Below are 26,400 nucleotides of genomic sequence, written 5' to 3'. Positions count from 1 at the left end.
AGAGATATATTATTTGGACATTTATCGAACACTAATTGTGTGTGGAATACTATGGGAGAAATTAACTGTCTAGTACAACTTTCTACGTAATGCCTCAATTCCCAGTATGTGGTTCCTCAGTCTCTGATTGGATACTCCCAGTGGCAGGGAGCTAACTCTCTTGTGCCATAGTCAATTCTCAACTTTAGTTATTATGAATTGCTTTCTTATATTGCTTCCTTACATTGAATGAAAATGTATCCCTCCTCTCCCCCAAGTTTCTGTTTTTGTCCTCAAGTTGCAGTGACAAAACTTAATCCCTGTTTTGCATAACAGCATTGCAGGTATTTGATGACAGGAATCATGTTTCTCAAAATTTCTCTCCTTTTTAGCTAAAAAAGTTATTTATTTATTTTTTTTTGCAGAATTCAATGCATCCTCCACCTGCCTCCAGAACACAACATGTTCAAATGGCACCCATTGTTTAAAGTCTGTCTTCAATGTCACCACATTGCCTCTGTGTCATGTATCTGTGGACAGACTCCAACTTCCAATGGGCTTCTTAAAATGTAGCACTCACCATGGAACCTCATTTTCTGAGTGGTCTAACCAGCACACATTTATTTGAACAGGCTCTCTTCTCTTCCATCTTTTAGGATACAGTGCTGTTACTAATGCACTTAATGATACAAAAGGCCAGAAGGTTCAGTTGAGATAGGATTGTAGAGCAGGAGTGCTCACATCTGGTGCTGGAACCAGCAGCATCAGCATCATCTCAGAGCTTATTAAAAATGCAAATTCTCAGGCTCTTCCCTGATCTGATTCAGAATCTCTGGGGGATGGGCCCAGGACTCTGTGTAATTCTTACACATGCTAAAGTTTGAGTAATTCTTACACATGCTAAAGTTTGAGATGTACTGCTGTAGAGGGTCTTTGAGCATGTGTTTAAGGAGCTTTTAAAAGACCAGGTACTTACCTTTAAATAAATGCTTTGCTTTCTCTCAAATACAGGCTTAAGCAACCTTTCTGAGGACCAGAGACAGTGCCAGCATTATATGAACATCATTAAATGCTGGGGAAGGGAAACACCACGTGGCTAATTAAGTTTTACAATCCAGTGGTTGTGAGAAATATTTTTGAAAAAAAAAATAGAAAGAAAGCAAAAAAAGAAAGAAAAAGAAAACAATATGCCTTTGGTCAATCCATTACAAAGAGGACTGAGCTGCTGACCTTTTCATTCTGCCTGTGCTGTGTGCACAGCAACTCTGTAACCTTTTCCAGCTGGAATAGAAAGTTCAATTAAGTTTGTTGGCTCAGAAATCTGCCCGTGTCCCGGAGAGCAGATTAGGCACTTAGGGGCTGCAATTATCCATCTGCTGCTTCTGCAAAACTGAAAAGAATGCACACGTGCCGTACCTATCTCTGGGCATATGCAGAGGCGGATATGTGCATATCTGTATGCATGTGCACATGCGGGGGCTACAGACGGGCAATGGCTGCAGCTGAGAAATTCAATCGTTTCCAAATTTGGATTCTTTATGTATTGTTGGTGATGATTTTTTAAGTTAGACAAGAGCCGGATAGTTGGGACCTGCCCAATTCCTGTTCACCACATGCATCCTCCCTTTATAGCTGGGTCTTCTGACCAGCACCATGGACCTGTCTCAGGTTTGAGGGCAGAGCATGGCCTTAGTCCTGTGACTAGGGGCATTTACTGAAGCTGTTTTCAGTATTCAGGTAACTAATATGAAAGCCTAACTTGATTAAGAAAATAATATGCACAGTAGTTAAGAATATGGGCTGCAGACGTTGTATCTGCATCTCAGCACAGCAATGTACAAACTGAAAACTTGAACATGTCTTTATAACTCTTCAGTTTTCTCATCTGTAAAATGGAGATAATAGTATTAACCTCATTGTGAAGATTCAACAAGGCAGCATATTTCATTTTCTGGCTCATAGTGTATTGAATGAATAATAGCTATGTTTCTAATGATATAATCGAGAGTCACTTTGAATTTAGGCTGTGGTTTGGTGGCTGGACCTTTTTCCTTTTTTTTTAAGACACCCAGGCTGGTGTGCAGTGACATGGCCATGGCTTACTGCAGTCTTCATTCCCTGGGCTCAAGGGATCCTCCTGCCTCAGCTGCCCCAGTAGCTAGGACTATAGACATGTGCCACCATGCTCAGTTATTTTTAATTTTTTAGTTGAGATGGGGGTCTCACTGCATTTTTCAGGCTGGTCTCCAACTTCTGGCCTCAAACAGTTCTCCCACTTTAGCCTCCCAAAGTGCTCAGATTACAGGTGTGAGTCATAGTGTCCATCCACTGGGTCTTTAAATTTCTCCTCTAACACCTGTGTCCTATATCTAGACACTGAGGCACCATCTTCCCTTACCTTGATAATATCTGTAAGTGCCACACCACCTCTAGGATTATGCCCTGTCTGTTCTCTTGTTGGAATCTATGGTCTTCTCCGAATTTCACTACCACTGTAGCATGTTTTAAAGGTTATTCTTGGAAGACTAGGAAAGTGGGCTTTTAAAATTGTAAGTTAGATCTAATCACATTCCTTAATCCAATTTATTCCCAAGCATAAAGCTCTCCAATGGCCTTCCATAGTATTTAAATAAAATCCAGACTCCTCACGGTAGACTGAAATGCCCACTATGATCTGGCCCTCACCTAACCTCATTTTGTATTTATTGACTTCTGCCTCACAATTCTCAGGACACAACAGCTTTATTTTCAGGCCCTTAAATATACTCAGATTCTTCCAGCCTCAGGACTTTTGCACTGCTGTTTTGTCTGCCTGGGGTGCTCTTTCCCTGGGTCTTCCCCTAGACCTTAGCATCCATAGCTCTCTCTCACCATTTAGTGCCATCTCCTTGGAAAGCCTTCCTGGATTACCCTTCCTAAATTAATTTGCAGCTGCCACCCCACCCTCCAGTCACTCTCTATTCAGACTCACTATTTTCTTCATAGTTCACTTGTTATTGATTTGTTACATATTTATTATCTGTTCCCTCGCCATTAAATTACAGACTTCATGAGAGGAGAGACTTGGTTAGTTCTGTTTTACGGTCTGTCTCCAGCACTAAAAAAGCCCCCCACCTGTACAAAAGGGAAATTTAGCATTTGTCAAATGAATAAATTAACAGGCCCAAGCCTAGGGCCTGATGCCTTTTTCTGATGACATTTTCTTGGGTCATACATTGTTCTTCACTTCTGGATCCCATGTTGCCTGCTTGGCTCAGACACATCCCACTTCTTTTTGGATCTTCCAAGTCCCTACCACCTCACTAATTAATTTCCAGGTATTTGGCATCATGGTTCCTGAATACCATGTTTTGTGCGCTCTCTTTAACTTCTTCACCTCTTTTGCACATAAGTGTCTGTATGCCAAACACAAAGTCAATTCCAATCGGCACGCCTGGAACAATGTTCTTAATGAAGCCTAAAATTCTGAAGGAAAAGGTATTTGCTTCTTGTTTACCCCTGTAGCCTCACCCTGCCTCATGATGCCTTAGATACTGAATATATAAATGGCAAGTGGCCAGATTACATTTGGCAATTGTATTAGTCCATTTTCATGCTACTGATAAAGACATACCTGAGACTGGGTAATTTATAAAGAAAAAGAGTTTTAAGATACTCACAGTTCCATGTGGCTGAGGAGGCCTCACAATCATGGTGGAAGATGAAAGGCATGTCTTGCATAGTGGCAGCCAAGAGAGAGAATGAGAGCCAAACTAAAGAAGAAAACTCATAAAACCATCAGATCTCATGAGACTTATTTAGTACCACAAGAACTGTATGGGGTGAAACCGCCCCATGATTCAATAATCTCCCATAAGGTCCTTCCCACAACACATGGGAATTATAGGAGCTACAATTTGAGATGAGATTTGGCTGGGGACACAACCAAACCGTATCAGCAGTAGAACTCTGACCCACAACCTCTGCAGCAATCGGCCCAAAATGGTCAGAACTTGGTTAATCCTTGCCACTTCCTTAATCTTTGCCCCCACTTCTAAGTCAAGACCAACTGGAAAAAGTCAAGCACTCTTCATAAACCAATCATATAGCGTGCCTGTTTCCACCTTCTTGAGCCAACAACTTCCACTCAGAGCACCTGAACCCTTCATTTTTTCTGTTATAAGCCTCTCCCCCTCCCCTGCCTGCTTTGAGTCTGTCAAACACTAATGAGGTTGACTGACTTCCTTGCTCTAGAAAGTTCCGAGTAAAGAACCCCTGCCTATTCTCATCTGGGTTGTCATCATTTATTTCCACATGTATGGTCTAGGTATCTACTGCAGCAACCAACCATCCCCAAATGTAGCAGCTTAAAATACTCATTTTGCTCATAATTTTGATGTCAAGAATTTAAGAAGAGGTCAGCTAGGTGGCTTCTCTCTGAGCCATCTGATATCAGTGGGACAAGCTGGGCCTGAAGGATCAATTTCCACTGTGGCTTCTTCTTGGTCATGGGTAGAGGCATGTCTGGTAATTCAGTGCACTTTGTCTTTTGTCTCACTCCATGATGTCTCATTCTTCAGGTCCCTAACATGTGATATTCTAAGGCTGCCACACTTCCTGCATGGAAGCTGGCTTCCAAGCAACAAGAAGCATATGCTGCCAAGCCAGCTAAGAGCTACATCTAAAATGGTCCACAGCCATATCCATCACATTTAATTAGTCAGATCAATCATGGGACCCACTGGGATTTTAGAGATGTGTGACAATAGTCTCCATCTCTTAATGAGGAGGGGGCAACATTGTATTATGGAAGAGCATGTGGGATGGGAGATATTGCTGTGGCCGTCTTTGAAAATACAATCTGTCATGTTTCCCCTTCCTTTCTGTTTTCCAGCTACACTAGTATGACTTTGTTATCACAAATACATGATGTTCAGGATCTTTGCAAACACTGTTACTTCTGCCTGGAATGGCTTCTTTCCAAATCCTTGTCTAGTTATATTTAAATTCCACTGCAAGTTTTCGCCACAATATCACTCCTTTCATGTCCTCAGGGGAAATATTTCTTGATACCCCCCTTTCAAACCTACACACAGAAACTAAATCAGATCTCCTCAGTTTTCTTTCCTAACAGTATTTGTCAAAGTTTCAAATTATGATCTTGTACTATTCCTGAGTTAATCTCCATTTCTTCTCTTCCCCATGTGTGGATGTAAGCTTCAGGGGAGCAGGGTCTGAGCTTCTGTTTCTCAATATTTTTCCCCAGTGCCAAGTACAGTTCTTGGCACATAGTAGGTGATTAATACATTTTTGTTAAATAAATCAGTGCCCGAACTTGTTGTTAGGGAGTTGAGCCTATTGAAGAAGTCAGTTCATGGGGAAATTGCACTTGCTTAATGATGTCAAAATGTAAAGATTTTTCAGCAATTGTTGTTCTCATTTATTCCCTCCTGCATATTGACCAAGCATGCTAAAGGCTCCAGGTCAGTCTAATAGAGTGAAAATGGCCTTGACTTTGTCTTCTGGAAGACTTGGGCTTAAATTTCTATGTTTACTTACAGTGTGAATTTAGGGGATTTATTTAACATTTTTGACCTTCCTAATTTCTCTGTCTGTAAAGTAGGAATGATAATATATAGCTTATGGAGTCTTCTTAAAGACTGTGTTACATAATAACTGCATAATGGTTAACATAATGCTTGATCCAATAATCACCCCCAAATTTAAACGTTATACAAATGATTGAAAATGCAGGCTTTAGCATAATGCCTTACTTTTTTTCCGTGATACAGTCTATTGGCACTGGATGATATAATTTTTGCTTATACATGGTATTTCGTCTTTGGTCTGATTTTAGTGTGCTTGTTAAAGTAACCAGGAAGTATTTCACTATTAAACACTTTAAAAATTCAAATTGACTTCTAGTAAAATCAGCATAATTGATTTATTAACTCAAAAAAAATTTAAAATAGTTTTCTATGGCTATTTCAGCTATTAACTTATTCATTCACTCAGTTTTTTTTAATCATTGGGAGGTAGAACAACAAAGAAAACATTTTGAAAGGGGTTTCCTTATTTGAAGGGAATATAATATATTTTGGAAATAAGTGCTGTTTAGGAAACCTAAGCTGTTTGGAAATAGCAGAGGCAGAACTCTAAAAAATCTTCCAGCACCAGTGATTTAGGTTGCATCAGACTCCACAGACAGGAGTTTATTACACACATGCCAGGGACTTTACATACATGACCTGCAAGCATGTTCCCATTTTAGGGATGAGGAAACTGAGGGTCAGAGAGAAAACAGCAGACGAGCAGTAAATAGTGCAGCAAGAATTTGTATCCCATTTTGTGTGAGCATTAGGAGGTGCTCTTTCTCCTCTGACTCTTTTCACAGGTTTTTTCCAGCTATGAGGAGATAGGCAAAGCAATAGAGCGCTATCACAGCAGAGAAATTAATTTCAAGTTGCCTTAGTCATTGCTGTCAAACTCGAAAGCCCTGACATGGATTAGCAGCCTGTCCACTTCCTCCTCTGAGAGGAACTACCAGTCATGCTTGTGCGTGACCAGGGTAGCACCCCCAGAGCCTCTGCCAGCCCCGCCATCAGACAGGACGTGTCTGGGAAGAAGAATTTGCAGCCGACTGCTCTGCCATTCAGGTCCCCATCTGTGTCAATTGAGTAATTTATGGATGCACTTTTTCCTGCACTGCAAAGGGGATGCACAGGACCTTTGGAAATAATTCAATCTCTTTTAAGGAAACACATTTGAGGAAATTATTGTTAATGCATCTGAGTAAGAGGTGCTCAACCCCAGCAAATATTTCATGCAATTATAGCAAAGATGAGACAGTGACAACCAGTGACCATCAGTCATTCCCCAGATCAATAATAACCATGGAACATGAAATCAAACTAATCAACACCCTGTGATGAAAGAGCAGGGCCTCTTTTCTTTGCTCACAGTGTCATAATCCCTTGAAAGGGTTGGCCTGGAGTCCTTGAGATTGTACAAAATGCAGAAACAAACATAAAAAAAATAGGGTTTAGTGTTAAGTAAGCCTGGGTATGGCACTATAAACACTTTCTCTCAATATTGAACATAATTATATAATAAATAATAATTAACACTCACTGTACACTTTTTCTTGGTAGCCTGCAGTATGCTAAGAACTTCATCTATTCTGTTGCATTTAATTCCAATAACATATGTGTGGGGTATGCATCAGTATATCTTCTTTACAATGAGGAAACCAAATCTCAGAGATGGGCTTAGTTACTTAAGGTGACATTCACAGCAATTGACAGAACCAGTACTCAAATCCAGTTCTGTCTTACCAAAGCTTTAGCAGTTTTTATGTTGGTTGGACATTAGAATCACCTGGGGAGATTTTTTAAATAACCACTATCTGGTCTCCACCTACCTTACAACACCTGAATCATAACCCTTTGAGGGTGGGGATTCAGCATGTATTATTTTAAGCAAACATTTTGATAAGTTGTGGCAGACATAGAGAAAAGTGCACAATGATATGTGGCACAGCATATTGTCCCAAAGTGAACACACACCCATGTATGTAGCACACAGTTGAAGAAACAACATCATCAGCACCAAAAGCATGCTGGGGGCCTCTTGTACCCTTTTCCACTTACTACCACCCCATTCTGCCCCAAGGATAATCATCCTGACTTAAAACAGCAGAGATTATTATTATGACGATGATTATTATTTTTGAGACAGAGTCTCACTCTGTTGCCCTGGCTGGGGTGCAGTGGCCCGATCCTGGCTCACTGCAACCTCTGCTTCTTGGTTTCAAGTGATTCTCCTGCCTCAGTCTTCCAATAGCTGGAATTACACCATGATGTCCTGCTAATTTTTTTGCTGTGTTTTTAGTAGAGATGGGTTTTTGCCATGTTGGCCAGGCTGGTCTCAAACCCTCGGCCTCAAGTGATCCACCCACCTTGGCCTCCCAAAGTTCTGGAATTACAGGTGTGAGAGACAAGGGTCTCAGAGCCCAAGAATGAGCAGAAGCTGTTCCTTCTGGGCCAGAGGTGCTGCTCTCTCCTCACCGCTTCTAGGAAATGATTCCCACAAGTAGCTGAATGACGGGTCAAAGGATTTCAGAATTATCGAATCATACGCCTTAAAGTTATTCCTTTATCCTGGTCCTACTTGAGACTACCAATGGGTGGAGCCAAAGGGGTGGCCAAAATATCAACAACAATGATTAAAGAGTTGAAAGTAGAAAAAAAAATAGCAAAGCTTTATTTTTCCTGTTTTTGAACTTTATATAAATGAAGTCATATGATCAGCATGCTTCAGTGTCTAGCTTCATGTATTTATGGAATTCATCAGTATCATGGACTATATTAGGGATTTGTTCCTTCTTGTTGCTGTAGAACATTTCATTGTGTGAATCTGTTACAATGCATTTAGCCAGTCTGCTGTTGATGGACATCTTTCCCATTCTTGACTATTATAAATACTATTATAAATTATGCTTCTACTAACATTCTTGTATCAATATTTTGGTTATCAAAAGTGTTTTCTTTTCTGTTGAGTGTCTATCTAGGATTGGAATTGTTGGGTCACAAGTGATAAAATTATGTTCAGCCTTAGTGAATCCAGGAGAGTGTTCTTTCAAAAGTTCCCAGGTAATTCTAATGCACAGTGAGGGTTGAAAAAATCATGCATAAGCCTGTACCAGTTCCTTTATTTAGAATTTAACTGGCGTTGCTTTCTGGAACAACATAATAAAGTCATACTAAAGTTCTGGATAGAACATTGTATTATCTTACTAAAGAGAGGTCCTTCTGCTCACTCTAATCCTAAGTCTCATATCCCTGAACCAGGGCTTCCTAACTTTTTAATGTCTAAGCCACCAAGCTTGGCTAGTCCTGGAAGAAAAAGGGACTGGAAGCTTGTGCCTTTTATTCTTGGAAAAAAGAAGACTTTTGCCATTGCAAAGGAGAGCATAAATCTAATAGTATCATTTTGGCACAAAAATCTTAGTCATTGAAGACCCATGAAAGGAACCAATGGTGTTAGAAGAGATAATAAACACACAAAGTGCTTAATACAGAGGCTGGCATTCAGTAAATGGTGTTGTAATTATGATTATGATTATTGCTATTATCAGTAGCAGCCACAGAAGTGAAAATATGCCAGAGCTGTGGTTTTTCTTCATGAAGCAGACGTGCTCAGTCATTTCTGAATACTCACACGAATACCAGAATCTGCATATGGCACCATGAATTCAGGGAGGAAGCAACCAACCTGTCTTGAAGGTGCCTCATGGCCTACCATTGTCTAGAAGGAGAGAGTCAACTCCAACTTGATTTCACTCTACTTCTTGTCTTGAACTGCATCTCAGCTCATTCTGTCCATGGGTGCCCTATGTGGTAGAGAAGCATGCTTAAAATGATAGATGATTCAGAGGAAGTTTTTCCCCACTGATCCTGGAATGTGGAAAAATGAATACCTGCTAAGCATGGGCCGTGAGTTTTCTTTCATGCCTGAAGGAATCTGCATACATAGATCTGCTCACTCAGAAACCTCCCGCTTTCATCAGATTGCTTCTAGTCTTAAATAAAAGAATAACTCAATTTGGTTCAGGAAGACAAGGGTAGACAATATTTTGGTTGAACATTTCTGCGAGCTCAGGAGCCCAGGGGAAAACCCATCACCAAGCCTCTGACTCAAGGAGTGAATGGGTCCATCTCTTTGGTCCTTTGATATCTGTGTTTGCTTTCGGCTCTGACCATCTATCTTTTTGTCTCTCTCCACCTCTCTCACATTCTCTGTATGTCATGGGTCCTCTTTATCTGTTGATGCTGCTGCTCCTTGCTTCCCTCTCTTTTCCAGATTTCTCTCTGTACTCACAGTCTCTACCTTGGAACTTCAGCTCCCACAGGCCTTTGGCTTGCCATGTCCTTAAATCTATCTCAATCTAATCTGAGGGTTTCTGGAATTCTAGTGTCTCTATATATTTGCAATTTTCTTCTGATACTCTTCGTTCCAACTTCCCAGCGCATCTTATTGGCTCAATTAATTGTTTAGTGCTAGCCACTTGAATCACAGACTGAATCACTGGCATATGGGAGGGTATCCTCTGTGTTAGGGGCCTAACTCCAGCACAATCTGCTGTAGCTAGAAGAGGGTTTCTTCATCTGATATACAAACTGTGCAGCTATAAGACGGGCAATGTGTGTAAAGATGTTGAGTGCAATAGGCAATGAAACACAACTTAAAAACTTGTTGACCTTCAGAGTCTTAACATTTAAAACTCGCTTGGCCAGGGGCTCCTGAAAGGCAGAAATTTAGTTTTTGACCTTTTTGAATATTCAGCAATTTGCTCATTAGGCTCAATAAATATTTTTGAAATGAATTAGTTTACTTCTCTGTACTCTGCCTCTTGGATAAGTGCTGCTTCTCTTCATGTCTCAAGACTTGGGTTTTGTTCTTTCACTTATTTATTCAACAGATATTTACTGAGCATCTACTTTGTACGGCACACTATTTTATACACTTGAGATTTAGCAGTGGATAAAGTAGGCTAAAACTCTTCCTTCATGGAGCATATTAGTAACTACTAAGAAAAATGATAGAGTAAGGTAATGGATAGTGATGAGGAGAATTATTTGTTTGTTTATTTTCAACTTTATTGAGGTATAATTGACAAAAATTATATACATTTAAGGCATGCAATGTGGCTTTTCCCGGCTATTTTATACAAATAAGAAAATTATGTATGTTCAAGGCATACAATATGATAGTTTGACATACATATGCAATATGTACTAATTACCACAATTAAATTGATTAACACATCCTCCCTACATGTAATTATCATTGTGTGTGGGTATGTGGTGGGGGAAGGACACCTAAGATCTGCTCTCTTAGCATATTTCAAATAAACAATACAGTATTAACTAGAGTCACCATGCTGTACATTAGATACCCAGAACTTACTCATGTTATAACTGCAAAAGTTTGTAACCTGTGACCAACATCTCCCCATTTTCCTCACCCCCGTTCCCTGACAACCACCATTCTATTCTCTGCTTCTATGAGTGTAACATTTTTAGAATCCACAGATACATAAGATCATACAGTATTTGTCTTTCTGTGTCTGCCTTTATTTCCGTTAGCATAATGTTTCAGATTCATCCATGTTGTCACAAACAGCAGAATTTTCTTCTTTTTTAAAGTTGAATAATATTTCATTTTATGTATATACCACACTTTACCTACTTGTTTGTCAATGGACACTAAGGTTGATTCTTTATCTTGGCTATTGTGAATAGTGAAGCAACGAACATGGGCTTGTTGGCTCCAGCCCCTCTCAGTTGCATTCTAAGGGCAGTTCTGCCTGCTCAGGGACCCTTGGGGGATTCGCTCTTCCATGCCTCTAGTGGCAGGCCCACCGAACCAACCTCTATTCCACTGGGGGTCTTGACAGGGCCCTCTTTATCCTGTATACACACACACATTCACATTGTGAAATGATTACTACAGTCAAGCTAATTAGCATATTCATTACCTTACATAGTTACATTTGTGTGTGTGTGTGTGTGTGTGTGTATTTAACATCTACTCTTTTAGTAAATTATAAGTATGCAATACAGTCTTTTCAACTATAGTCACCATGATGTAAATTGGATCTCCAGAACTTGTTCTTGCTGTATAGCTGAAACTTTCTACCCTTTGGACAACAGAGGGAGACTATTTTAGATAAGGTGGTGTGAAAAGCCTAGTTTGAAGAAATAACCTTAAGTAATTAATTGAATGAAAGTGGGGAACAAGACTTGGTCAAATCAAAGGAGAGAGCTTTTCATTCAGAAGGAATAAGCAGTAAGTATGATGAGCTACCACATACAGGTCTGCAAGACAGTAAGATGTGTGATAGCCAGGCTCTGACAGGGCCCCCAGTGTTCCTTGCTTCAGGGCATGTATTCCCCTGTATAGTCTCTTCCCATCCACCTTGATACAGAGTTAGTCTGTGTGATCAATAGAGTATAGCAGAGGTGACAGCGTAACTTCCTCTGATAGGTGAGAAGAGGCATTGGTGATTCTGCCTAGGTCTCTTAGATCACTCATTTTGGGAGTAGTCAGTGCTGTTCATGAGAACACACAGGAGTTCTGAAGAGGGGTCCTTATGGAGAATAACTGAGGCCTTTTTCCAACAGCTTGTATCAGCTTGCTGATCATGTGAGTGAGGCACCCTACGAGTGGATATGCCACCTCCCATCAACACTTCAGATGAAAGCAGCCTCAGTGGACAACTTGACTGCAACCTCATTCAAGAGAGATCTTGAATTAGAACAGTTCAGCTAAGCTGCCTCCAAACTCCTGACCCACAGAAACCGTGAGAGATTCTAAATATTTACTGTTTTGATTCACTAAGTTTTGCAATAATTTGTTATGTAGCAATGGATGGTAAGTACAGGCAGGCGGTGAGTCTAGAAGAAAGTGAGCTTTGGAGGAATGCTGAGAATTAGGTTAGAGAGGGAGCATGTGTTAATATCATATACAGCTTGTACTTTTTGATAAGGAATTTGAATTTATTCTGAACTGATGGAAAATCATTCAAGGATTTTGCTCACAGAGGCAGCATTATGTTTTTAAAATATCATCTAGACCACTGAATAGACAACCAAACGTGGACACAAGAGCACAGGCAGGGAGACCTGTTAGGTATCTATGTGGTTTATCCATGTAAAATGTGATAGTAGCGTGGTCTTTCAGGCTCTGTTTGAATGGTTCAATCAATGGAATTTTCTGATAGGTTGGGTGTGACATTTGAGAAAGTAAAAAGCCAAGGTGAATTCAAGGTTTTTTTTTTTTTAAATATCAGAAACTGGGAGGAAAAGATGTCTTTTGTGGAGGTAAGGGTCAACAGTGGTATTGTTGACCACTGGTGGTAGTAGGGGCAGATTTGAAGGTTAAAGAATGCCATATTTAGAGATCAGTAAGAGGAAGAGGAGCCATGCATGAAGACTGAGAAGGAATATCCAGGGAGGTAGGAAGAAAATCAGGAGAGTTCACAGTTCTAGGAGCCATGGTAAGAAAGGGCTTAAAGAAGCAAGAGTGAATAACTGGATGAGAGTGTTTTAGTAAGAGGAGCTAAAAACTAAGCCCTGAATTTGGCATAGTGAAGATTGTTGCTAAACTTAGGAATAACAAACTGTCTTGCAGATACACTTATAAATTCATTAACCCCAAAGCATATTTTGCTAGGTCTTCTTTTCTATGCTATAAGAAAATAAATGTAACCACAACTATTTGTCCCTCATCTGTCAAGTTTATGTGGTGATCTTCATTTTGTGAATCTCCTCCATATCAACTGATTTATTAATGGCACCTGAATCTTCACCCTTGGAGAACTGTAGTTATGAAAAACCTGCCTTGGACTGAAAGTTAAGAATCTAAGTGTCAATTTTTGCTTTTGTTGCAATGCTTTTGGGGTCTTGGTCATGAAATATTTGCCTGTTTTTATGTCCAAAATGGGTATTGCCTAGGTTGTCTTCCAGGGTTTATATAGTTTTTTGTTTTACCCTTAAGTCTTTAATTTATCTTGATTTGATTTTGTTTTTGTTTGTTTTGCTTATAGAGGCAGTATTAGGTTTTAAAAATATCATGCAGACTACAGAATAGACAATCAAACATGGGCACAAGAGTGCAGGCAGGGAGACTACAATGGTGTAAGAAAGGGGTAGAGTTTCATTCTTCTGCATGTGGCTAGCCAGTTATTTCAGCGCCATTTATTGAATAGGGAGTCTTTTCCCCATTGCTTGTTTTTGTCACCTTTGTTGAAGATCAGATCGTTGTAGGTATGTGGCCTTATTTCTAGGCTCTCTGTTCTGTTCTATTGGTTTGTATGTCTGTTTTTGTACCAATACTATGCGGTTTTGGTTACTGTAGCCCTGTAGTATAGTTTGAAGTTGGTTAATGTAATGCCTCCAGCTTTGTTCTTTATGCTTAGATTGCCTTGTCTGTTGGACTTTTATTTGGTTCCACATGAAATTTAAAATAGTTTTCTCTAGTTCTAGCTTCTAGTTTCTAGAATTGCAGCAGTAGTTTAATAGGAATAGTGTTGAATCTATGAATTGCTTTGGGCAGTATGGTCATTTTAATGACATTGGTTCTTCCTATCCAAGAGCATGGACTATATTTTCATTTGTTTGTGTTGTCTCTGATTTCTTTGAGCACCATTTTGTAATTCTTCTTGTAGAGGTCTTTAATTTCTCTGGATAGCTGGATTCCTAGATATTTTATTCTTTTTGGACAGTTGTGAATGGGATTGCATTCCTGATTTGGCTCTCGGCTTGACTGTTGTATAGAAATGCTAGTGATCTTTGTGTGTTGATTTTGTATCCTGAGACTTCACTGAAGTTGTTTATCATTAACAAATGGAATCTAATTAGACTAAAGAGCTTCTGCACAGCAAAAGAAGCTATCAATAGAGTAAACAGACAAGCTACAGAATGGAAGAAAATTTTTGTGAACTGTGTGTCTGACAAAGTTCTAATACCCAGCATCTATACGAACTTCAACAAATTTACAAAAAAAAATCCCAAACAAGCCCATTAAAAAATGGTCAAAATAGATGAACTGACACTTCTCAAAAGAAGACGTACATGCAGCCAACAAGCATATGAACAAAAGCTCAACATTATTGATCATTAGAAAAATGCAAATCAAAGCCACAATGTGATACCATCTCACACCAGTCAGAATGGCTATTATTAAAAAATTTAAAAATAACAGATGCTTGCAAGTTTTTGGAGAAAAAGGAAAGAACTTATACACTGTTGCTAGGAGTGTAAGTCAGTTCAACCATTGTGGAAAGCAGTGTAGCAATTCCTCAAGGAGCTAAAAGCAGACCTACGATTTGACCCAGCAAGAACTATTCAAATACCCAAAGTAATAGAAATTATTCTATAATAAAGACACATACATGCAAATGTTCACTGCAGCACAGTTCACAATAGCAAAAACATGGAATCAACCTAAATGTCCTTCAATGATAGACTGGATAAAAAATTGTGATACATTTTTGTACGATGAAATAATATGCAGCCATTAAAAAATAAGATCATGTTCTTTCCACTCACTGGGGCCAACAAAAGGGTGGAGGGTGGGAGGAGGGAGAGGATCAGGAAAAATAACTAATGAGCACTAGACTTAATACCTGGGTGTCAAAATAATCTGTACAATAAACCCCCATGACATGGGTTTACCTATATTATAAACCTGCACGTGTACCTTTGAACTTAAAATAAAGGTTATGGCCAGGTGCGGTGGCTGACACCTGTAATCCCAGCACTTTGGGAGGCTGAGCCAGGTGGATGACGAGGTCAAGAGATCGAGACCATGGTGAAACCCTGTCTCTACTAAAAAATACAAAAATTAGCTGGTTGTGTTGGTGCGTGCCTGTGGTCCTAGCTACTTGGGAGGCTGAGGCAGGAGAATTGCTTGAACTTGGGAGGCAGAGGTTGCAGTGAGCTGAGATCACACCACTGCACTCCAGCCTGGCACCTGGAGACAGAGCAAGACTCTGTCTCAAAATAAATAAATAATAAAAGTTTAAATAAATAGAAATTTTAATGTCTATTGGAAAGAAGAAGAGCTAAATATGAGGGGGCCAGGTGGAGCAGGGGTCAGGTAATAAACTCCTGGTTTAATCCTCTGGGCCTGATGGAATCATGGAAAGTTGTCCTCTAGGTATTTGACATTTTCACTTTGTACTTTATTAGTCCACTAGTCAATAGAGAGTTGTAAAGGTAGGAAGGAGATACTAACTGCATTTAGGAAACTATTGTGACAAAACAGGATTTGGGTCATAGAGTCTTTAGGGATAAAGAAATGTTTTTGCTGGATTTCAGGGACCTATAAAAAGTGTAGGAAGTAGAATGGGGGTGGTGTCCTCAGAAGATTTGTATGATTAAGTAAAGAATTACAGATCCAAGAAATTCCCTTTCTTCGGCACTAGAAAATTTGAAAGACAGGCATATTGTAAATTCCTTGCCTCGGTTTCTCTGCCTGAAGACACACATTGCCTCAACCTCTGATGTTTCCATCACAAGCTTCTCTGAAAGAGATCAAGGGAGCCCCTCCCTCTCACATCTGCAAACAGCCATCCACTCCCAGAGGAAGTGGCTATTTATGCAGGTGAGCAAAGCAAATCTGAGAAGGAAGTGAAGTATATCTCCTCCTCTCTGCAAGTCTACAGCTTTTTTCCCTCTTATTTGGAACTTTTAAATAAGATTACATACACAAGGCTCTGGTAGTTAGCGGGTGCTCAGCTAAAACCACTCATCATTATTGGTGTTGCTTGCCTTACATTCTGGGTATTGGTTTCCTTCCTACTGGACTTATCTCCCTACCAGGTGAGAGCACCTTGAGAGAAGGAGTGCTTTTTATTCACCATATAATCCCAAAGCCTAGTGCAATCTTACATAGTAAGTGTATGGCTTAACGCCGAATTTAAATTTAAACTCAGTGTTTGTCTCTGTGGCTGTACAGTTTTTGTACCTCCCCACAAAGCTGACTAACTTTAATTAATTTTGATTTCTCAGGGGATGCTAAAGCAATGTGGTCATTCATTCATTAATTTAATTGGTATTAGCTGGTCATGCTAGATATTGCACCCAAGTGAGAAAGATAGACATGGTTCCTTCTCTCTCAAAGCTTACAATCTAATGTCATAGCTCCTCCACCAGATTTACCATGGGAACTTTAAAAAAATATTACTCCCAGGACCACATTTCTATCCTATTGATTAATAAGTATTCATAATGGGGACTGGGGAGTAGCAAGTACTCCTGTGTGATTCTGGGACTGCCCCTTTGGATGAATCACAGAGTTATGTCAGAGGGAATGACATATGTATGATTCCCAATTCTATAACTTACTTTGGGACCTGGGGGAAGTCTCTCAACCTACCTGACCCTCAGTTTGTTCATCTACAAAGTGAGAAATATGTCTCTCCTTCCTATCTCCAAGGGCTGATGTGAGAAGAATATGAGAGAATCAATAGTCGTGTGCTTGGTATACTTTACATTTCTCTATACAAATTATAAATCATTGTTATTAGGTATTAACCAGTATTTAGGACTTACTAATTTAAAAATACATTACTGGAGCACCTACCGTCCAAAAGTTAGAGTCCTTTATCTCTCTTGGACTCTGGATAGGGATTCACTAAACTGGCTGTAAAATTAGTGGCTGATGACATTTTAATGTAGTACCTCTCCAAGTAGATTTGCATTTAACATCTTGAAGAAAATCATGAAATAATATAATTGATAATAATAATAGCAATCATTTTATGAAAATTTTACAGTGTGCCAAGTGCTGGGCTAAGCGCTTTACCTAGAGCTGAAAATAACTTTTGTTTATAAGACTGCTTATAAGAGGCCACAAATCAATGCATATTTGATCATTTTTTTTAACCTTAATCATATTTTAAGAGTCAGTGCAACTAAGAATAAGACAAATTTAATAGAAATAGAAAAATCGTAATCTTTATTGTCTCACAAAAGATTGACGGCAGACCCCACTGTCAGCTGCTTGAGCCTCTGACTTAAGCTCAACCTTCCCATTTCACAGATTAAGAATCTGATGCTCAGAAAGGTGACATGGCTTACGGATACTCCTTGCATCTGTCTGAGTGCCCCGGCTTTTATATAAAATCACCTCTTCCATTTAGCAGCCATCACATTCTCCAGTTCAGTCAATTAACCTGGTGCCTCAGCCTTCCACCAAGTCATCCACCACAGGCTGAGCAAAGCCTCCTCCTTCATAGCATGACCTGCCCTGATCTCCAGCCCTTGGTGTCTCTCAGAAGGCTTCCTCAGGCTCTATGTCTTTCATGTGTTCTCTCCTCTGCCCCAGTGTACATCACAGAGAAAGGTTCTGTTGGGTGTAAAGTCTTGCCATTTCCACTTATGATTGCCCCCTCACCTCATTAGCCACTTGGTACCCTTTGTCTGGAAGATGGGTTTCTGACGGCAATTTAAGCAGTCAGTTTAATTGGAAGATTAGGAAAGACCTGGTGTCTCGGCAATCATTTGAGAATAGACTGAGCAATGGTCCATTTTAAAGCATATTCCAGCTTTCAGTTTCTGCATATTTTTCACAGTTCCCAAACTCTTCTAAATTGTTGTGGCACCACTGGTCCCTTCGTGTGTACATGTCTGTGTCCAAGCATTACCTCTGCAGAGAGGTCTTCTTGATGGTCTTGTTTTTTGTGGACCTCCGTTGCTTCCTGTGACTCTGCAATATGGTGGTGGACTGACTACTGGCCTCAAGTCCTAACCTCTTTTTGTATCTATATCCTTTGCCATGTCATCTGGCATTTTCTCACTCTAAAGGGGATGTGGCAGACAGACTGTAAGGTTGTAAGGTATTATTCCCAAGACCCCACCTCCTGGTATCATGCCTGTGTGTAATTTTCTCCCTTGGAATGTGGGCAGGACCTGCATCTTGTTTCCAACCAATAGAAGATGGCAAAGGTGATAGGGCAGGATTACAATGTGAATGCAATTATGTGACTACATTTTGTCGGAAGACACCATCTTGCTGTCAGACTCACTCTCCATTGCTGGCAGTGAAGAAGCAAGCTGCTATGAAGCATGACCTTGTGGGAAAAGCCCATGTGCAAGGACTACCAGCAGCATCTAGAAGCCAAGCAAGAAACTGACGTCCTTGGATTTACAGCCAGGAGGAAATTAATTTGGCCAATAATCTGAGTGAGTCTGGAGGTAGGTCCATCGCCAGTTGAGTCTCCAGATGAGAACAGAGCCTTGGCTGACACCTGAATTGCAGTCTTGCAGAGAATGCAACAAAGCCTTGTCCAAACACTTGACCTGCAAAAGCTATGAGATGACAAGTGTGTTTTGGTATAAGTTGCTGTTTGTGGTCTTATGCTATACAGATTAGAAAACTAATGTGGCATATTTTCTTACTCTTCACTTTGGGTTCTGCTTTGTCTCATAGAATTTGGCAGAAATACCATTGTGCCAGTCCCATGCATGACCATTAAGAGGTTTCATCTGTTTTTGCTCACTGTCATAAGTTTTTGTCTTTGTTGGGAGAAACACATGCTAGGCTAACTCACTGGTTTCAGAAAGAGGTAGAGAAACATGGAGAGATATTTCCCATAAGTCCATCCTAGACTGGTCATTTCCCAATGGACCTGCAGATATTCGAGATACATATGCTATTATTGTTGTATGCCACTGAATGTGGATCAGTGTGATTCAATGGGTATCTGGCAGTCTTCTGACTCTTAGCCAGTGAATTTTCACCTGCACCATATTTTAGTGCAAAGCAACAGAAACTAAAGGCTGGTATTTATATTTGCATAATACTTCAGGATCTGGAGTTAGAATGTGGAATTTACAGAGAAGAATCAGGAAGGAATTCTTTAAAATAGTTGAAATTATGTACTAAGTTTTATGTTTTGTGCATTTTGTGGAAGACATAATCTATAATGGTTCCTCATATTTTAAAAGGGATTCATAACATTCTACCTGTTTACGAAACACTGATAATAATGGAAATCATATTCTTCCCTTCTTAGTCCAGGGAATGGTATAGTTCATTGAAGAAACATAATTCCCAGACCCAAGTCATTTCTCAAATCTTTTTAAAAACTTTATGGATTAATTTTTGGTGACTTTCAGACAAGACGCTATTTCTTTATACCCATGCATTTTCTTTATCAGTTTAAAAATAACATTTCCCTAAAAAGAGTGATTCTAATAAAGACATTTTAAAAAATCCAAACACCAAGACACATTAAGAATGTGAATTCTGTTAAGCTATTTCAGTTTTCTGACTCTGAAATATTATTTGCCTCTATGTGAGTATGGCAGTTTGGTAGGAAGCATGTATCTCCACCTCTGCCCCTTGGTTTACTTAGCCTCTATGTTGGGACAATCATAGCTATATTGACAGGGTTGCTGTGGGGACTAAATGAACTGAGATGTGGAAACATGTTTGGCACAAAGGCCTCAGTCACTGTTGAAAGTTATAATATATTACACTTTACACAGCCTCTGCTCAATTTGCAACTCTTCAAAGTGGAAAGACCAACCTCTGTCCAAAGTGGTTACAGTGGGAGTAGAAATGCGCTGTTTGTTGACCATTCACCCCTGCATCTCTCTTTGGGAGCAGTATTATTTGGAGTGTAAGTGGCTATTGTGGTAAACATGTTGAAGAAGGAAGAATCCAGGATGGTTTAACAATAAAAGAAACAATTAGTATTTTTCTTGTTTTGCTAAAGACTTAAAGAGGCACTCAGAGAATTCTCAAATATTAAGGAGACTTACAGATAACTAATCCACTTTTCTCCACTCCCATCGAGAGTGCCTAGTCTCAGCCATCAATCCATCTCTTATTAAGAGCAATTAACTGGTCTCCCTCCCTCCAGTCCTGCTCCCTTTAATTTATTCTCTTCACTGCAGCCAGAATAATCTCTCCAAAATACAAATCAGATATGTTCTCTTCAAGGCCTTCAGTAGCCCTTCGATCATGTTAGAATAAAGACCAGACTTTGTATGTATTCAAAGCTGGGCATTTTCTTCTCTCTCACTCCACCCCTCCTCATTCTCTGTGTCGGACGCTTTAAATTTCACCTAGTTCTTCCAATCCCTCCCAACTCTCTCTAATGGTGGTGGTTGAGGGAATTCAGTACATTTTATTCCTTTATTTCGTGCCTGGCTCTGGAGGAAGATGAAATCGACATAGGCTATTAGAATATCACCCTTCTAACTAATGATGCTGTAAAAGAAACATGTGACATTAGGACCCCATTTGCCAAAGGGGCTTCTAATTCTTCACCCCTAAATTACGTGGAGTCATCCACTCACATTCTCGGTAGAACTGAGTGACCACGTGTCTTCCACAATGGGGAATTTTCCCTTTGAAAGCTAGGGCATGGAGGAGCAGAGCAGAAAATCTTTGAAATCTGTGGGTAGGCAACAATTTCTTCGATTGGACACAAAAAGCACAAGTCATAAAAGAAAATAAATAATAAGTTGTACTTCATAGAACTACCACTCTTCAAAAAAACACCAGTAAAAAATGAAAAAGCAAGGCATAGACAGGAGACAATAGTTGCAAAGATACAGCTGATAGTTTATACTAGACTATAAAAAGAACTCTCACAACTCATTAATAAGAAAATAAACAAACTAGTTAAGAAATGGGCAAAAATTTTCAACAGATATTTCACCAAAGAAGAGATGGTAGCAAATAAGCACTTGAATAAATGCTCAACGTCATTAGTCATTAAAGAAATACAAATTAAAATTACAATGAGTTGTTACCGTATACCAATTAAAATGGTTGGGGGTCTAATGATATCAATAGTAGGGGAGATGGGGAAATGGAGACATTTCTTACATTGTTTATTGGAATATAAAATGGTACCAGAAATTTGGAAAACGTTTTGATTTTTATAAAGTTAAACATGCACTTATTATATGTCTTAGTTTGCTAGGGTGGCCTTAATAAAATACTACAGATTGGTATGTCATTGGCTTAAACAACAAAAATTAATTTTTCTCATAATTCTGGAGTTTAGAAATCCAAGATCAAGGCATTAGCAGGTTTGATTTTTCCTGTGGCCTCTTTCAAAATACATCTTCAATACAAATTCTATCTATAAATACGTTCACATTATGAGGCACTAGGGGTTAGGGCTTCAGCCTAACTCCTAGTGGGAACGCAAGTGGGCCTCTAACACCATACGATCCAGATACTTGACTTGGGTATTTATCCTACATGAATAAAAACGTATGTTCATACAAAGACGTGTATCAGAATGATTATAGTGCCTTCATCCATCATCAAAAACTGGAAACAACCCTGGTGTCCATCAAGTAACGAATGGATAAACAAGATGCAATGCACCTATAATATGAAATTCTACTCAATCATGAAAAGAAAAACGATTAATGTAAGGAACGACATAAATGAATCTTGAAAGCATTATGTTAAGTCAAAGAAGTTAGACACAACAAGCTACATGCTGTATGATTCCATTTATATAACATTCTGGAAAAAGCAAAACTATGGGAACAGAAATGAGATCAGTGGTTGCCTGGCACTGGGGCTAGGGGAGGGGAGTGGATGCAGAGGTACATAAGGGAGCTCCGGTGGATGATGATGGAAATGTCTGTACCTTAATGGTGTGGTGTTTTCATGACTTTTTGTTTGTCAAGACTCACCGAACCGTACACCCGCAAATGGTAAATTCTACTGAATATAAATTATATTTAATCAAATCATACTTTAAAATCACACTTTAAAAGAAAAAGTGAGAAACTGATTATGGACCAGAGGCTTGTGAGCCTGCTAAAAATCTCCCAGGAAGTTATTTATACAGATTTAACTTGCACTTAGCACCCTGTTCTTAGTATAATCGTTGTTTATTCAGATGCTAAGGAAAAAAAAAATTGTCCTACCCTAGAAGCAAAGAAACCTCATTAGCCACTGTTTCTGAGAAGGAACAATAATTATGAGAATCCAATGATGACACCACCACCCTTCAGAGTTTGTGCACTGGTGACAGTCTTGCAAACTGTGATCTGGATAGGGCCAGACCTCTGGGAGGAGAAAGGCATTTTCATTTGAGAAACTCTGTGACCTTGCATTCTACCCTTGGAGAAGTCACATACATGTCACTGCTACACTGTCTAATTTCTCCAAATGTGACACTGCATATTTCTGGGCTTCAGTCTCCCCACCCCTAGGAAGTACGAGAGCCTTGGTTCCCCAGAATCATATTCAGTGTTTGTTTTAAGAGATGTAATAATTGTCAATATTTTAAAGATGCTTATCATGTGCCACCTACTGTGCTAACAATTCACAGGTGTGATGAGTGCCTGTTCCATTTCCTAGACAACCCCATGTGCTAGAGAGGCTGGCACACAGTAGATGTGGTTGGTATCCTTCCCCTTTCCTTTCACTCTGACCACTTCAGTGCTCTTGGCCTGACTTCCAGCTTCCTGAGCTCTTCCTCTGTTAAAACCTACTTTTCCCAAATATGCAGCATAATGAAAGTAGCCCCATTGTGCAATGATTAACAGAAGCAGGTATGCAAATCTCCCAGCTCCCTGGCCTTATGGGTGAGATAACTCTGAAATCTATACTCTCGACCAGCTTCCAGAATTCCCATAGGGAGTTTACTCCTCAAACACCCACCCTTTACTAGCTGCCTTCCTTTCATCTTTCTAACCTCCCTTGTATTATAATGTGGTGGTTGCTTCCCCCTATAAACTACTTATACTCCAATCCTTACCTCCTGTGGTCTGCATCTAAAGTAACCCAAACTGGGAGCCACAATGGCACCTTGAAGAGTTACTGTAGTAAGAATCATGAGAACCTGTTCTCAAAGGAAGCTCAGAGACCTCATGTGGGATTGAATTAAATTCTTTAAAACCTAGGAATAATGTCCTAAATGTCAAAAGGAAGAGAGTTCATGGAGAGTTGCAGTGCAGAGGAAAGGCTTTCTAGAAGTGGTGAGAATTGAGTTCAGGATTTAACCATGAGTTAGAGTTGAGGTGGTGTCCCTTTAGTTGCATAGCACAAAGCTGTGGCTGAATTGTTATGGTTGCAGAAGGAACACAGTCGGGACGCTGGTCAAGGCGAGCAGGTCCAGGATGTAAGCCATGGCCCAAGGTGGACAGATTGAATCTGCCTGGAAACTTAGCTTCTTTTCACAATACCACGACTCTACAAGCCAGGCCTCCTCCTTTCAAGAACTTGAAAGAAATCAAATAAATTGTGTGGCCAGCTCTTCTGATGATAACTGACAGGCAGACCCAGATTCCTGAGTGTCTCTAAGCTCCTTGCCAGGGCCAGGGTGGGCAGTACTGTCTGGAAAATATAGTGGCTCCAGGAGCAATTTCTTTATGCCGATTCCAAAGAGATAAACTGGATTGATGATGCACCAAATATGACTACCTTTGTGAGCAGCCGTTGCTTGTGAGTAATAATACCTACATCACGGGACTGCTGTGGGTAGTGGCAGAAGGGTGATCTTGTACTTGGTCCCTAGGCTTGGATCTTGGAGGAATGACCTGCCCCGCTATGTCAAAACCATAAAATGGAGACCATGATCTCATGATCTCTACTTCTTAAGGTAAAGAGTTTTATGAGCTGACACATGTGGAGTGCCGAACTGATGCTCAGTAAGTACCATTAAATCACAGCCTAAAGACATGTGGGGAGGACCAGACTTGGAGAGAAATTGACCACATCTTTTTCTGAGTCACCTCTCCCTACTCATTTTACCCAAGGACACAGCTCCAGGGTGAAGGAAGATTAGTCCTGAAGCTAATTAACTTGCACTTCAGGGCTCCACAAAGCCCAGAATTTTGTATTGATACCTTTTTTTTTGTTGTTGTTAGTGTTCCCTCTTCCTGCTGGAAAAGATTTGGTCTCTACTACCTGAATTCACTTCTGACTGGGAGCAAAGGTTCTTGATGGGGGCATTCTCTGGGCTCACCTTGGAGTGCAGGTGAAACTAAAGAGTGAATCCCACCAGAATCATCCTCATAGGTCCACTGGGGTTTCTTTTGGTCTCCTCTTCCTTCATCATTTTCTCCTCCATACCATTCTTGCATAACAGAGTCACAGAATGTTCAAGCAGAGAGAGCAGTAAATTTTACTTCTCTGTTGGAAGGAAGGAAGAAATAGAGAGAGAGAGAGAAGGGAAGGGAAGGAGAGGGAAGGGAGGAAAAAAGAGGGAAGAAAGGAAATAAAGAAGAGAGAGAAAAAGAAAGAAAAGGAAGAAAAAGGAGGGAAGAAAGGGGAAAAGGAAGGAAGAAAGGAAATAGAAGAAAGAGAAATGAAAAAGAGAGAAAGGAAAGGAAAGAAAGGAAGGGAAGGAAGGAAGAAAGGAGGAAAGAAAGGAGAGAGAAAAAAGAGAAAGAAAGAAGGAAAGAAAGAAAGGAGAATGAAATTTGCCCAGTGGCTGGGTCAGGCTAGAGCTGAAGTTTCCTGTACTCTGTCCAGAATGCCTTTCTCACACTGTGCCCTCCCTCCCTTCCTTGTTTCCCCCTCTTTCCTTCTCTTCCTTTGTTCCTTTCTTCTATTTGTTTCCTAGAAATAAAGAAGTTTTATCTTTTCTCTAAAGGAAGTCACTTCATGAAAGTGGTCAACAAGGGACAAAGAGCTCTCTAATTTTTTTGGCGTCCTGCTTTGGGATTCAATTGTTTTCACTGACCTTTTGTGCTCTTAGTTTATGAAAAATCAATAGTTTAATATAGAAAAAAAAAGTCCCCTGGCTATCTGTTTAGAGCTATATTGCCTTCATTGCAGGACTCTGTCTCTGCCTGCCTGCCTGCCAAGAATCCCTAACTCAGATTGTCTTGTGCAGCGTCGGCCCAGCTCTCTGGAGCCAATCCACCAGATGCAGAATGATAATAATAATAATATTAGGAGCAGAACCCACTCACGTGTCCATGACTGAGTATTTCTCAGAGGCCTTTCATGCATAATGACACTCATACATAGTTATACCCAATAAATGGTCAACTAAATTGCTTCAAATTGTTAAATGCAGCACCCAAAGAGAGTAAACACCATTATCCCTATAATAGTAAAAGAAGCTGCTATGCATTGTCTACTGTGTTTCTCAGTATTAATACTAGTTTTGTCATTTTTTCAGAATATTTATCTAAGGAAATAATTATCACCCCATTTTATAGATAAACTGAAGCTCAGAGTTGGTATGACTTGCCCAAGGTCACTGTGGAAGCACAATTGGTATAGAAGCGTCCCCTTTTCTGGATAAAGCCCACATTTTCCCTACTAACTGTCAGGCTCTCTTGTCTTAGGGAATGATATAATCCAGAGGGACTTAGTGCTGATCTCCTACACAGCCATGCTTTAGATCTTTTCCCTTGTTCTTTCCCCATTCTCAGATGTCTTAGTCCATTTGGGCTGCTGTAACAAAATACCATAAACTGATTAGCTTATAAACAACACAAATTTATTTCTTGCAATTCTGGAGATTAGGAAGTCCATGATCAAGGATGATTCAGCATCTAGTGAGGGTCTGCTTTCTGTTTCATAGATATGGCCTTCTAATTGTATTTCCGCCTGGTGGAGGAGGCAAGGCAGCTCTCTGGAGCCTTTTTTATAAGGGCACTAATTCTATTCATAAGGGGCTTGCCCTCGTGACCTAATTACCTCCTGAAGGTCCCTCCTATTACCATCACATTAGTGATTAGATTTGGGTGCTTACATTTTGGGGGAGCACAAACATTCAGACCATAGCACCAGACAACAAAGACTGGATTAAGCAGTGTGCACCCTTCAATGGAGGGCCACAAACTCTTAGGCTCTACAGTGGCCCATGAGCTGTGCTCCAACTCAAGATACAGCAGGCCACTGGGTTCCTTCCTTAAGAGTTTGGACTTGGGA

General features: G+C 40.0%; 1 protein-coding gene across 4 annotated transcripts in view; it reads left to right on the top strand.

Annotated features, from left to right (window-relative positions):
• Window positions 1-26,400, top strand: part of LOC128928182 (uncharacterized) — a 556,644-nt gene that overhangs the window by 470,273 nt on the left and 59,971 nt on the right. For 3 of the 4 annotated variants that reach the window (XR_008472969.2, XM_078350487.1, XM_078350506.1), the window contains one exon: window positions 12,144-24,841. The gene's annotated coding sequence lies outside the window, so the exon portion shown is untranslated. Of the gene's footprint in view, window positions 1-12,143; window positions 24,842-26,400 lie in introns of those variants that run through there. The other variant, XM_078350496.1, reaches the window with a different exon arrangement.

This window comes from Callithrix jacchus, chromosome 1, assembly GCF_049354715.1.
Source record: "Callithrix jacchus isolate 240 chromosome 1, calJac240_pri, whole genome shotgun sequence".
In the NCBI taxonomy this organism is placed as follows: Eukaryota; Metazoa; Chordata; class Mammalia; order Primates; family Cebidae; genus Callithrix; species Callithrix jacchus.
The sequence above is the reverse complement of the archived record's forward strand: the minus strand, read 5'-3'. Positions and strand labels throughout refer to the sequence as shown.